General features: G+C 38.2%; 1 pseudogene; it reads left to right on the forward strand.

Moving 5' to 3' along the window:
• Positions 1-6643: 6643 nt before the first annotated feature.
• LOC136489091 (uncharacterized) lies at positions 6644-8619 on the forward strand (annotated as a pseudogene).
• The last annotated feature ends 5676 nt before the right edge of the window (positions 8620-14295 follow it).

The raw sequence follows: 14295 nt of genomic DNA on the forward strand, positions 1-14295 counted from the left end.
TTCGGCCGCATGGCAGCAGTCCTGCCTCCTCACTGCTCCTGAAATCCTCACTTTTCCTCTCCTCCCGCGAGCGATGGCGGCGGCGGACATGGCGTGCGTGCAAGGCTGGATTTGAGGGGAGTCTGCTGGAGGCGCAGCACAGGATCCGCGTCAGGCGCTCAACAGGATTTCCAAGACCATCGAGAAAGGTCAAAGGTACGATCGATATCGCCCGCCATTCGTGCTTTGTTATGTGACGATGGATTGCATGTCCTCTTGTTCCTGTGGCATTGGATTGAATCAAGCTGACTCGTGTTCGTTCTGTATTTTGAGCAGTCTGCAGCAACCTGGGGGAGAGGTGCCAAGGTTGAGGAGCTGAACTGAAGATCGAGGGCCCAGTGCAGATACCTACCAAGGCACTCCATATGACCACCAGGAAGCTCTGGATGGCAAGCACCTGAACAGCTCCATCATAATTGTTTACGTGCTATGGATCTGTTTAGTTTGGGTAGCCTTATGTCTATTGCTTATCTATCACTAAAGGAAAGCATCCATTTGGTGAGTACTATGAATGGGATATGAACATTATAAACTGTCACTTTGATCCCTTTGTGGTGGACTACATGCAAGAAGCAGTGCATTTTATTTCTCAACTGTTACAACTAAAACCAGAGATGAGGTAAGGTAAGAAGTAGTGTTCTGTGCTCTGTTATTTTCATAGGTTGTCTTCTTTGTTTTGCTGAACTGAATTTTTAACAGGAACACACCACTGGTAGTATATGAGATGCATCATCCACTTTTTTGGAGCCTTGGTTTTGACCTGACTTTAGTTACTGAACTAAGGTAAGAACTTAAAAAATCATTTGCCGTGTGATTTGGGTTATATGGGAATTGTACTTCTGTGAGTCTCGAACTCTTGATGTGCAATACCCTGAACAAACCCAGATACAATTCTAATAAGTTGTAAGATGTTCTTTGGTTGTAGTGGAAGCAATACTTTTGCTGAAAAAACATGTATTGTGTGACATTCCTATGTGGTAAGGCACTCAGGTTATCAGTGCATGCATCTATTTATACAGTTTGTTAACCGATGTTCTACATGCATTCTTATACATTGAAGATTTTTGGTCCCACACAAAAGATTATATCGAAATATTTCTTATGGCGTTACATCTGTCATCATCTGAGTTTAAATAATTGCAAGTTGTGCCAAATATGTTTGACCAAATTTAATCAATTATCAGCATACAATAAAAAAGTATAATTCTAAATCAGGGTAAAATCACAATTAGGCATAACAAACAGGGGTAAAATCGCATGGGCATTCATGTCCTTTTGTACAAAGTTTAACACCGTTAGGGGTGGATGACGGAGCAGGGGCAAACTGGTGCTTCGTGAATGGCACAGTAGGGGTAAATTCACAAAGTCAAAAAAACAGGGGTAAAATCACAATTTCGATACAAAACAAGGGTACAAACGCAAGAGCCCCAATGATTTAATGTTCCTTTTTGGATATCATCTTTTTTGAACGACGGCGCAAGAAATATAACCACCAAAGGTTGTTAGACATGGAGATCGTCGCACTGCAATCGGAGCTCGTAAAATTCATCTTAGCCGAGGTATTGGAAAAAGATAGAGTATTTTCTATTGCACAATCTGTGAGGTACAAGGACCAGTATGGCCCAGAGCGGCTCGCCAGATTATTGTAAGAAATCTGAGAAGCATTGCACAATCTATGAAGTCCGAGAACAATTTTTTTTAGGGATCGAGATCTGGATAAGAACATTTGAACTGTAACCGTAACATTTGTAATGTTTAATATTGATGGGCATGTCGTCTACGTAGCGTATATAAAGCGAAACCCGATTCCATGAAAAAATATAAATTAAAATCAATTATAAAACAATAAAATGCGAATGGGCCATCACTGCCGGTTAGCAACGAACTAACAGTGTTGTCTTGCAAAACACTACCGGTTATCAACAAATCGACAGTGTTGTCTTGCAAAACACTGCCGGCTTGAGCCATGAACCGATAGTGTTGTCTTGTTCAATACTGCCGGCTTGAGCCATCAACCGACAGTGTTGTCTAGATCAACACTGCCGGCTTGAGCCATGAACCGACAGTGTAGGCTTGCTCAACACTGTTGGCTTGAGCCAAGAACCGACACTCTTGAAACAACCATCACTTTAGGTTGGGACTACAAATCGACAGTGTTGTTCAACTAGACACTGTCGGGTGAAGCCAGAAACCGACACTGTTTCCTGCATATCAGTGTCGGTTTTTAAGAACCAACAGTGATGTCAACCCCTCATCACTGCCGGTATGCCACTGTCGGTTTAAAATCCGACAGTGAAGGGGTTTTTGAACCGACAGTGATGTCCAGATCTAGGGTAGTGTTTTCCTGGCAGCAATTGAAGCCTACATATCCAACATAACAGACATCAAACCAGAGAGTATCAGAGACTTCCTCCTGCAGCACTAGAAGCCTACATATCTAACACGTTAATTGCATGAAATTTACTGGGACACTAATTAATGTTTAGATATCATAAAAAATGAAGTATACGTGAAACCATGTTTTACCTGAAAGGCTAGCAGCTCGGCAGGAGGGGAACGTAGCAAACATGATCCCAAGAACCAAGAACAATGCAGCCCACAGGTACACAATCCTTGCCGTAGAGATCTTGAGTAGTGCCATGAAGAAGAGAATCTTGCTACTCTCCTCTTTCTGTGACAAGCTAGGAGAAGATTTCTTATGTTTGTATTATGTATCTACCTACTGTATATATTGGTATTTATAGGGAAGCACAACCATCCTCATTTAACATATGTATCGATCTTAATCAGATTTATGTGATCTATACTAGATATCTTGCACTAGTGTTCTGATATCTTAAACTATCTTATTACACTACAATAAATACTTGAGTATCCATACTAATCCCATACAAAAATTGGATTCCTTACATTTATTTTAGCTACTATATTACACGAGCGCTCGAATATCTTCTTAGACGCTATTAATTACAAGTATCTGGAGCAGTCCCCCATCCATGTTGTCGATTAGCAGTCACTATTGAGACCAACCATCCTCATTTAAAAATGTATCATAATAAGATTTATGTGATCTACTAGATATATCTTGCACTAGTGTTCCGATATCATAAACTATCTTATTCTACTACAATAAATACTTGAGTATCCAAACTAATCCCATACAAAAATGTGTTGCCTTACATTTTATGGTAGCTACTATATTACACGAATATCCTCTTAGACGCTATTAAATACATGTATCTGGAGCAGTCCCCCATCCACTGTCGATTCAGCAGTCAATATACAAGTAAAAAAACTCGGGCTGGGCCCACTTTTTGTCGTAAAGTATATATTGAGACCAAAAATAGTGTTATACATGTCAATATGTCATCACATATAAACCATCACCACATGTACCTTGTGAAGTTTTCCCACAAAGTCATCAAAAAATGTGTGCACATTCTACACAACTTATATTGAAAATTTTCTGACCCTTTTATGACACCAAATGTATGTCACAAAATAATTAATCAACTTGTGAAAATACCATTCTTCACAAATACAAAAGGCAGACTATGGTTAGCGTGCGTTTTTGTGATGAAATACTATGCTAGAACAAGCAATCACTGTCAGAGCGTCATTTCCAGTCGTGCTGGAGCCTGTGCTGATTGCTTATCACCGGTGGTTCATAAGCCTAGGATGCAGAAAATTTATGGGAAGCAGTATTCGCCCGGCCATGAAGTCACCTATCACTGCTAGCTCAAACCACCACCCAGAGGTGAAATATCACTGCCGGGTCATGCCGTAAACATATAGTGATAGGTATCATATATATCACTATCGGCTAAGGCTATGAACCAACATTGATATATCATTGCCAGGTCAATCCACGAACTGGAAGTGATATTTTCATATCACTGTCGGGTTTTATGATGACCCGACAATGTTCTTTGACCGCTAGATCCACCTAACACTACTACAGAACAGACTTTAGAACGATGCCCCAATTTGGTATTAGCCTCGACATTTTTTTACCCCCGGGACTAAAGGATCCTTTAGTCCCGGTTGGTAATACCAACCGGGACTAAAGGTTCCTGCCCAACGGTCGTCCGCGGGACAGGGATCTTTAGTCCCGGCTGGTATTACCAACCGGGACTAAAGGTTTACCTTTAGTCCCGGTTGGTAATACCAGTCGGGACTAAAGCTTTTAGTCCCGGTTTGGGTGATGCCCCGGGAATAAAGATTAATCTTTAGTCCCGGTTTGACCTCCTAACCGGGACTAATTATCCCGGCCTATAGACCAACTCATTTCTTCCTCCCGGAGCCCGAGCCATTCCATTCAAACTCACTGCCTCTGTTCTTGAGCTTGCTGTTGTTCTTGCTCTCTCCCCCTCCATTGGTGTTGCTCTTCGATTTTGGAAGTAACAAACTTAATCCTTTTATGTTTTATCAGTAGCTTATCTCATTTTGCGATGTAGATGCATGTGTAACTTTATATGTTGGACTTTATTATGATTTTATATGTCATTTTTAGCTCAAAATCACATGATGATTTGCATATATGTTTGGATAAACAAAAGTTAAATTAGTTCATCAAAATCACGCCTCGCTCGTCCTCGCTGGAGCACGCGTCATCCTCGTCCCCGGCGGCATACGTGATCTTAGAATTAATTTTTCCATGAAATGAAAAACTTAGAAAATAGTTAGAAAATTGTAGAAAATCCGTACTAGTTAAACTTGCGGACCGTGTTCAGCTCGGCGAGCATGTTCTCTACCGAGCGGTAACGGACGTCAAGGAGGAGCTTTGATTTTACGAGGGAGAGCGGCAACGGTCGTGGAAGACCGTGTTCCCTTCCTCGTAGAATCGGAGCTCTTCCTTGGCCATGTACGGTACCGTCCGGTGGAGAAATGCTCGCCGAGATGATCACGTAAGCAAGGTCAACTAGTACGGATGGTTATTTATTGAAACATGTTTTTGAGCTATGTGATTTCTATGTCATTTTTAGCTCAAAATCACATGATAATTTACAATAGTAAAATCACTTGATAGTTTGGTATTTTACTATTATACATAGTACATATTTCATGATTTAGTTAGATAAATAAATAATTTTAGTTTTGTTTAAATATATTATTTTAGAAAATGTGAAATTTACACTACTTTGCAAAAATAAGTATAGAAAGTAGATGACAACTGGTACCGGATCCTCGGCCTCTCGTTCGGTTGTGAAACGACTGAGGCCAGAACTCCCTCTCATTATCTGCGGCAAGTGTAAGCAGAAGATTGTGATGGAGTACCGAGTCAAGAGATAGGGACCCAACAAGGGTCATGTTTTCTACAAGTGCCCGGATCGCGATGTGAGTTTCTTACGCATTTGATTATTATGGCTAATTGACCTGCTTTTCTTGAATGTTTTTTACTAAATATTTTTTGGCTTTAATTTCAGTGGGAGGGCAATGGATGCTATGGTTAGTACTCGGAGGAAGATTATGCTACATACGTGCAGAATTCGGGTGCGCTTGAGGTAGCGGCTGCTAATGATGAGGCAGTGAGCCAGCAGGAGAAGCTTATTGATATTCAACAGAAGAATGATTTGTCTATTTTAGTTGCGTACGGTCACGAAATAATTATGTTACTGAAGTGCATTATAGTTTTAGTTTGTTTAGTGATAGTTGAGATTGCTTACGTTGTAGCCAGGCTTAGTTAATTAATCAACCGTGTGTGTGTCATCTATGTTGTGTAATAAAATACTTAATTATGTTCAAGGTTTTCATAATTTGTCGTGTAATGCAGATTATGTCACGCCATTGGATGTACAATGCCGATCGCCGCTCCCAAGACTTTATTGAGGGCGTGCACTATTTCTTAGGTGTGGCCGAGGCAAATAAGCGGGATGGTTTCATGTGCTGTCCATGTGCCATATGTAAGAATTTAAAGGAATATTCAAGATCAATGAGTCTTCATTCACATTTGCTTAAGTCAGGTTTCATGTCAAACTACATATGTTGGACTAAGCATGGAGAAAGCAGGGTCATGATGGAGGAAGGTGAAGGAGAAGATTTAGACATTGATGACATTATTGCTCAGTATGGTGCCTTTGATGATACTACAATAGGGGGAGATGAAGAAGAGGTAGCGGCAGAAGATGATCTCGGTGATGCTCTTGGCGATGCCATTCGTGATGCACAACAAGAATTCGAAAGTGAAAAAGAGAAAGTTAAGTTCGAGCGCATGCTTGAGGATCATAGGAAGTTGCTATACCCGACGGCCAAAGAGGGGCAAAAAAAGTTGGGTACAACACTGGAATTGCTACAGTGGAATGCAAAGAATGGTGTATCCGACAAGGCATTTGGGAATTTATTGAACCTCATAAAGAAGATGCTTCCGAAGCCAAATGAATTGCCCACCACTACGTACGAAGCAAAAAAGGTTATCTGCCCTTTGGGATTAAAAATCCAGAAGATACATGCATGTCCTAATGACTGCATCCTCTACCATGGCAATGAATACGAGAATTTGGATGAATGCTCGGTACGTAAAGCAGCGCGGTATAAGATCAGGCGCGATGATCCTGGTGACGTCGAGGGTGAACAACATCCTAGAAAGAAAATCCCTGCCAAGGTTATGTGGTATGCTCCTATAATACCATGCTTAAAACGTTTGTTCAGAAATAAAGACCATGCAAAGTTGTTGCGGTGGCATAAAGAAGACCGTAAGGTAGACAATATGCTGAGACACCCAGCAGATGCGTCCCAGTGGAGAGCGATAGACAGGGAATTTCCAGAGTTTGCAAATGAGGCCAGAAACATAAGGTTTGCCTTAAGTATAGATGGTATGAATCATTTTGGGGAGCAGAGCACTAGTCATAGCACTTGGCCAGTTACTCTATGTATCTACAACCTTCCTCCATGGTTATGCATGAAGCGGTAGTTCATTATGATGCCGATCCTCATCCAAGGTCCGTGGCAACCTGGCAACGACATTGATGTCTATCTAAAGCCATTAGTTGAAGAACTTCTAGTTTTATGGAACAAACCAGGTGTACGTGTCTGGGATGACTACAAACAAGAACACTTTGACCTACGAGCAATGTTGTTCGTAACAATCAATGATTGGCCTGCTTTAAGTAATCTTTCAGGTCAGACAAACAAAGGATATAATGCTTGCACACATTATTTTGATGACCTTGACAGTATATATTTGAAAAGATGTCGAAAGGTCGTGTACCTTGGCCATCGTCGATTCCTTCCTTTGAATCACCAAGTAAGAAAGAAAGGTAAGCATTTTAAAGGTAAGGCAGACCACCGGAAGAAGCCTCATAACCGAACTGGGAAAGATGTACTCGCAATGGTCAAGGATGTGAAAGTAGTATTTAGAAAGGGACAAGGCAGTGAATCTGTTCCCAAAGATGCTAAGGGACACGCACCCATGTGGAAGAAGAAGTCCATCTTTTGGGAGCTACCATATTGGCAAGTCCTAGAGGTCCGCAACGCAATCGACGTGATGCACCTGACAAAGAATCTTTGTGTGAACCTGTTAGGATTCATGGGTGTGTACGGGAAGCCAAAGGATTCACTTGAAGCACGCCAGGACTTGCAGGGCATGAAAGAACGAGACAACCTTCATCTAGAGAAGATAGATGATGGACGTCATTACTTAAGTCCTGCTAGCTACACGCTTAGCAAAGAAGAGAGGGACAGCATGTTCGAATGTCTAAGCAGCATCAAGGTCCCATCGGGATTCTCCTCCAATATAAAGGATATAATAAATGTGCCAGAGAAGAAATTCCAAAACTTAAAGTCCCACGACTGCCACGTGCTTATGACGCAATTGCTTCCAATTGCTTTAAGAGGAATTCTACCTCCACATGTACGTCTAGCCACTGTGAAGCTATGTGCATTCCTCAATGCAATTTCTCAGAAGGCAATCAATCCAGTGGAACTAGCTACTCTACAGAATGATGTGGTTCAATGTCTTGTTAGCTTTGAGTTGGTGTTCCCTACATCCTTCTTTAATATCATGACACACCTCCTAGTTCATTTGGTGAAGGAGATTAGTATTCTTGGACCTATGTTCTTACATAACATGTTCCCCTTCGAGAGGTTTATGGGAGTCTTGAAGAAATATGTGAAAGTCTGTTCTAAGCCTGAAGGAAGCATTGCCCAGGGCTATGGAACAGAGGAGGTCATTGAGTTTTGTGTTGACTTTATTCCTAACCTTACCCCGATTGGCGTTCCCGAATCACGACACGAGGGGAGACTCAGTGGTAAAGGAACTTTAGGGAAGAAAACATATATTGGCATGGAAGTCGATTATTTCAATAAAGCACACTACACAGTTCTTCAGAACTCGTCATTGGTGCATCCGTACATCGAGATACATAAGGAGTTCTTATGATCCAAGTTTCCAAGGAAGACTGAAGCTTAGATTAGGCGTCAGCACATGGAAAGTTTTAGTGGTTGGTTGCGAAAAGAATGTCAAGGCGATGACAATATTGATGAGCAACTGTATTTGTTGGCTAGGCAACCATCATGGCATATCCTCACGTACCAAGAGTACGAGATAAATGGGAACACATTTTACACAGTTTCCCAAGATAAAAGGAGCACCAATCAAAATAGTGGTGTTCGCATAGATGGCACAGATCCAAATGGGAGTATACAAACATATTATGGCCGCATAGAAGATATATGGGAACTAGACTACGCACCTAATTTTAAAGTCCCTTTATTCTGGTGCCAATGGGTGAAGCTGACCAGAGGAGGGGTAATAGTCGACAAAGAGTATGGAATGACAACAGTGGACCTCAACAATATTGGGTACAAAGACGAACCATTCGTCCTTGCTGCCGATGTGAGTCAGATGTTCTATGTGAAAGACATGTCTACAAAATCAAAGAGAGGAAAAAATAAAGACATCAACTCAATGATCAATGAGCCAAAGCACCACATAGTTCTTTCTGGGAAAATAAATATAGTGGGAATTGAAGACAAGTCAGACATGTCAGAAGATTATGAAAGAAATGTCTGAATTCCACCCTTCATAGTGAAGAAAGATCCAAGCATCATGTTAAATGATGAAGATACTCCATGGTTATGACAAGATCATAACCAAGGGTCATACGTTAAGAAGAAATTCACTATTGTGCCCGCATGATACAACGATGCACTGTTGTGACATAGTTTTAGAAAATCTATATGAGATTCAAGAATTTATGACTAGTATTTGATAAAACTTTCTCAAATGGGAAACTGAGCTATGTAACAATTGTAGATCTTGCTGAGATGATCAAACTTGGTATTCAGATATTTTTCATCTGAGGTCATTTAGTGTCTCATTTGAGCAAGTTTGACCAAGTCAAATTTCGTCAAATAAAAAAATAACACTTTGACTCTAGTATTATCAACTCTAAATGACTTCAAATTGAAAACTTTTGAATACCAAGTTTGTTAAAATCATCAAGATCTACAATTGTTGTTGTGGTCAACTTTCCATTTGAGATAGTTTGGACAGTTCAAATTTGTGATTATTAAATTTCAACGCCTACAAACTAGTTTTCGGAACCCTAGATTGTCTCAAATTGAAAAGTTTTGAATACCAAGTTTGTTAAGCTCATCAAGATCTACAATCCATATATAGGCCATTTTTTCATTTGAGAAAGTTTGAATAAAATATAGTTCTAATTTCACAAGTGTGTGACATAATTTTAGAAAGTCTATATGAGATTCAAGAATTTGTGACTAGTGTTTGATAAAACTTTCTCAAATGGGAAAATGAGCTACGTAACAATTGTAGATCTTGCTAAGATGATCAAACTTGGTATTCAGAGATTTTTCATCTGAGGTCATTTAGTGTCTCATTTGAACAAGTTTGACCAAGTCAAATTTGGTCAAATGAAAAAACAACACTTTGACTCTTGTATTATGGACTCTAAATGACTTCAAATTGAAAAGTTTTGAATACCAAGTTTGTTAAAATCATCAAGATCTACAATTGTTGTTTTGGTCAACTTTCCATTTGAGATAGTTTGGATGGTTCAAATTTGTGATTTTTAAATTTCAACGCCTACAAACTAGTTTTTGGAACCCTAGATTGTCTCAAATTGAAAAGTTTTGAATACCAAGTTTGTTCATCTCATCAAGATATACAATCCTTATATAGGCCATTTTTTTATTTGAGAAAGTTTGAATAAAATGTAGTTCAAATTTTCACGAGTGTGTGACATAGTTTTACAAAGTCTATATGAGATTCAAGAATTTGTGACTAGTGTTTGATAAACCTTTCTCAAATGGGAAAATTAGCTATGTAACAATTGTAGATCTTGCTAAGATGATCAAACTTGGTATTCAGAGATTTTTCATCTGAGGTCATTTAGTGTCTCATTTGAGCAAGTTTGACCAAGTCAAATTTGGTCAAATGAAAAAACAACACTTTGACTCTAGTATTATGGACTCTAAATGACTTCAAATTGAAAAGTTTTGAATACCAAGTTTGTTAAAATCATCAAGATCTACAATTGTTGATATGGTCAACTTTCCATTTGAGATAGTTTGGACGGTTCAAATTTGTGATTTTTAAATTTCGACGCCTACAAACTAGTTTTCGGAACCCTAGATTGTCTCAAATTGAAAAGTTTTGACTACCAAGTTTGTTAAGCTCATCAAGATCTACAATCCATATATAGGCCATTTTTTTCATTTGAGAAAGTTTGAATAAAATATAGTTCTAATTTCACAAGTGTGTGACATAATTTTAGAAAGTCTATATGAGATTTAAGAATTTGTAACTAGTGTTTGATAAAACTTTCTCAAATGGGAAAATGAGCTACGTAACAATTGTAGATCTTGCTAAGATGATCAAACTTGGTATTCAGAGATTTTTCATCTGAGGTCATTTAGTGTCTCATTTGAACAAGTTTGACCAAGTCAAATTTGGTCAAATGAAAAACAACACTTTGACTCTTATATTATGGACTCTAAATGACTTCAAATTGAAAAGTTTTGAATACCAAGTTTGTTAAAATCATCAAGATCTACAATTGTTGTTTTGGTCAACTTTCCAATTGAGATAGTTTGGATGTTTCAAATTTGTGATTTTTAAATTTCAACGCCTACAAACTAGTTTTCGGAACCCTAGATTATCTCAAATTGAAAAGTTTTGAATACCAAGTTTGTTCATCTCATCAAGATATACAATCCTTATATAGGCCATTTTTTCATTTGAGAAAGTTTGAACAAAATGTAGTTCAAATTTTCACGAGTGTGTGACATAGTTTTAGAATGTCTATATGAGATTCAAGAATTTGTGACTAGTGTTTGATAAACCTTTCTCAAATGGGAAAATTAGCTATGTAACAATTGTAGATCTTGCTAAGATGATCAAACTTGGTATTCAGAGATTTTTCATCTGAGGTCATTTAGTGTCTCATTTGAGCAAGTTTGACCAAGTCAAATTTGGTCAAATGAAAAAATAACACTTTGACTCTAGTATTATGGACTCTAAATGACTTCAAATTGAAAAGTTTTGAATACCAAGTTTGTTAAAATCATCAAGATCTACAATTGTTGATATGGTCAACTTTCCATTTGAGATAGTTTGGACGGTTCAAATTTATGATTTTTAAATTTCGACGCCTACAAACTAGTTTTCGGAACCCTAGATTGTCTCAAATTGAAAAGTTTTGAATACCAAGTTTGTTCAGCTCATCAAGATATACAATTGTTGTTTTGGTCAACTTTCCATTTGAGAAAGTTTAGATGAGTCAGATTTGTGATTTTTAAATTTCGACGCCTACAAACTAGTTTTCGGAACCCTAGATTGTCTCAAATTGAAAAGTTTTGAATATTAAGTTTGTTCAAATCATCAAGATATACAATCCTTATATAGGCTATTTTTCATTTAAAAAAGTTGTAGAACAAAAATACTACATTTTCTTTATTTTTATAGGTTCAACAAAAATTTCCTGTCATTTTGGTCAAAAAAACCGAGAAAAATTTGAAACATTGACGTTACAATAATGTGATAATAAATTTCCTATCAAATAATATTAGTTTTATTAATTTTAAGTTACAAATATATTTTTGCATTAACAAAATACTTAGTATTAGTAACATTTATATTCTATATTCATAAAAGAAATTAAAAACTTTAGGTTACAAAATTTTCCTATTTACAATAAATAATTATTTAATCTATAGTATTTTTTAAAATAAATATTACAAAGTATTGAAGTTGCTATAGAATTAATTAGTATTAAACAAGGAGAACAAAATCAAAATCCCAGGCATTTTCAATTACTTTGGCGGGCTGCCAAAATTTTCAGGCCTTCAGTCCCGGCCCAGGCCAAGAACCGGGACTAAAGGGTCGGCGGACTTGCCCGTCCAAAAATACCTTTAGTCCCGGCTGGTAATACCAACAGGGACTAAAGATCCTTTAGTCCCGGCTGGTAAGCCGAGCCGGGACTAAAGGGTTAGACCTTTAGTCTCGGTTGGTGTTACTAGCCGGGACTAAAGGGTCCCGGCCTATATATATCAAACGGTTCCTCTGTTCATCTTCTACTTTTCGATCTACAACATCGATCTCGTCTCTGCCGCGCCTGGCCGCGTCGAGCTCTGCCGCGCTGCCGTTGTCATCTACCCCCGCCCGGCCTCGTCGTCGAGCCCCGCCCGGCGGCCGTCGAGATCGTCTCTGCCGTACGTCGTCCTCGCGCGGCTCAGCTCGGCCCCATGGCCGGCTAGCACGCCCGCCATGGCCATCCGCCCCTAGCCTGCTAGCTATAGCGCTCGGCCATATTTTTTTTAGATAGTTTTTTAGATAGTTTTTTAGGTAGTGTTTGATATATATGTTAGATTAAAATGTATTAAAATTTAATTAGTAGTTTATTCTTAGTTTTTTACATAGTTTTTTATATATGTTAATTAGATTTAAATGTATTAAAATTTAATTAGTACTTTATTTAGATAGTTTTTATTATAGTTTTTGATATATTTAGTAATTATTATTCTATCTCTCTCTATATATGTGTTAGATTTAATTTTGATTTAGTAATTCTATCTATGTATATATGTTAGGTTTAATTAGATTTAGTAATTAATTCTATCTAGAGATTCTATATGTATACATATATGTACTTAATTATTTCTATGTGTATATATATATGTACTTAATTATTTCTATGTGTTGAGAGAGAGAGAAAATTGTATCTAGAGAGACATTCTATGTGTTATCACATGCATATCTAGAGATATATACATATGCACTTATTCTATGTGTTGAGAGAGAGAAAATTGTATCATTCTATGTGTATACATACATGTACTTATTTCCATATTTTTGGATCGAAAGTGTTTTTGATTCGATTCCAAAACCTATACCTTATTATTGTTTATCCTTATGAAATATTATGTGTTATTATATTTAATTGGATTTAGAAATTCTATATGTGTTATCACATGTACTTATGTTATGTGCCATAGTAATTCTATCTATGTGTTATCTTGAAGATATAAATGGTTGCTCCGGATGATAACTTGAATGATGACATAATGGCGGATATTATCAACGCCGGCACCAATGCAGATGTAGATGACACGAGTCAGTACTTTGCTGATTATGAGGATATCCTGAATATCCTAGTGGTTGAAGATCAACAAATTATGGCGCAAGAAAATACTGGCGAGGTATATTCTATTATCTATCATCTCTTATAGATGCATGCGTACATATATTTGTTGTTAATCGTTGTGTTTCTACTCATGTAGCCGGTCTCTGGATCTACATCAACCACCGGTAAGAGTAGGAAAGTCCGAGGGCCAAAAAGCCATTAGAGGGCCGTTTCATAATATCAGAATTCGACACCGACACCGGCAAACCATTGGGACCACATGCTCAGACATATGTCAATCAATGTGGGTTCATTGTAAGGGATAGGATCCCAGTTAGTGCTCGTGAATGGAAGCAGAAGATATTCGCTCCTAATGTTAGTTTTGTATCTGATCGTGACAAGAATCTAGCTTGGAGAGATATCACTCAGCATTTCACATTACAAGCAGATGATGCTTTGAAGGAGCTAGTGAGGGATTGGACAATGAAGAAGATGGCAACATTGTTCCATAGTTGGAGGAAGACATTGTATAAAAAGTTTGTCTTGAAGAATGAAACGCTGAATTTCAATGCTAAGGCGTTTGTCAAGTGGAAGTCCCATTGGGATGAATTTGTACAATACAAGACATCTCAAGAGAGTGAAGAACGTGTGATGAGGAATCAGCAGAATGCCC

Source organism: Miscanthus floridulus, chromosome 10 (assembly GCF_019320115.1).
Source record: "Miscanthus floridulus cultivar M001 chromosome 10, ASM1932011v1, whole genome shotgun sequence".
NCBI classification, from domain to species: Eukaryota; Viridiplantae; Streptophyta; class Magnoliopsida; order Poales; family Poaceae; genus Miscanthus; species Miscanthus floridulus.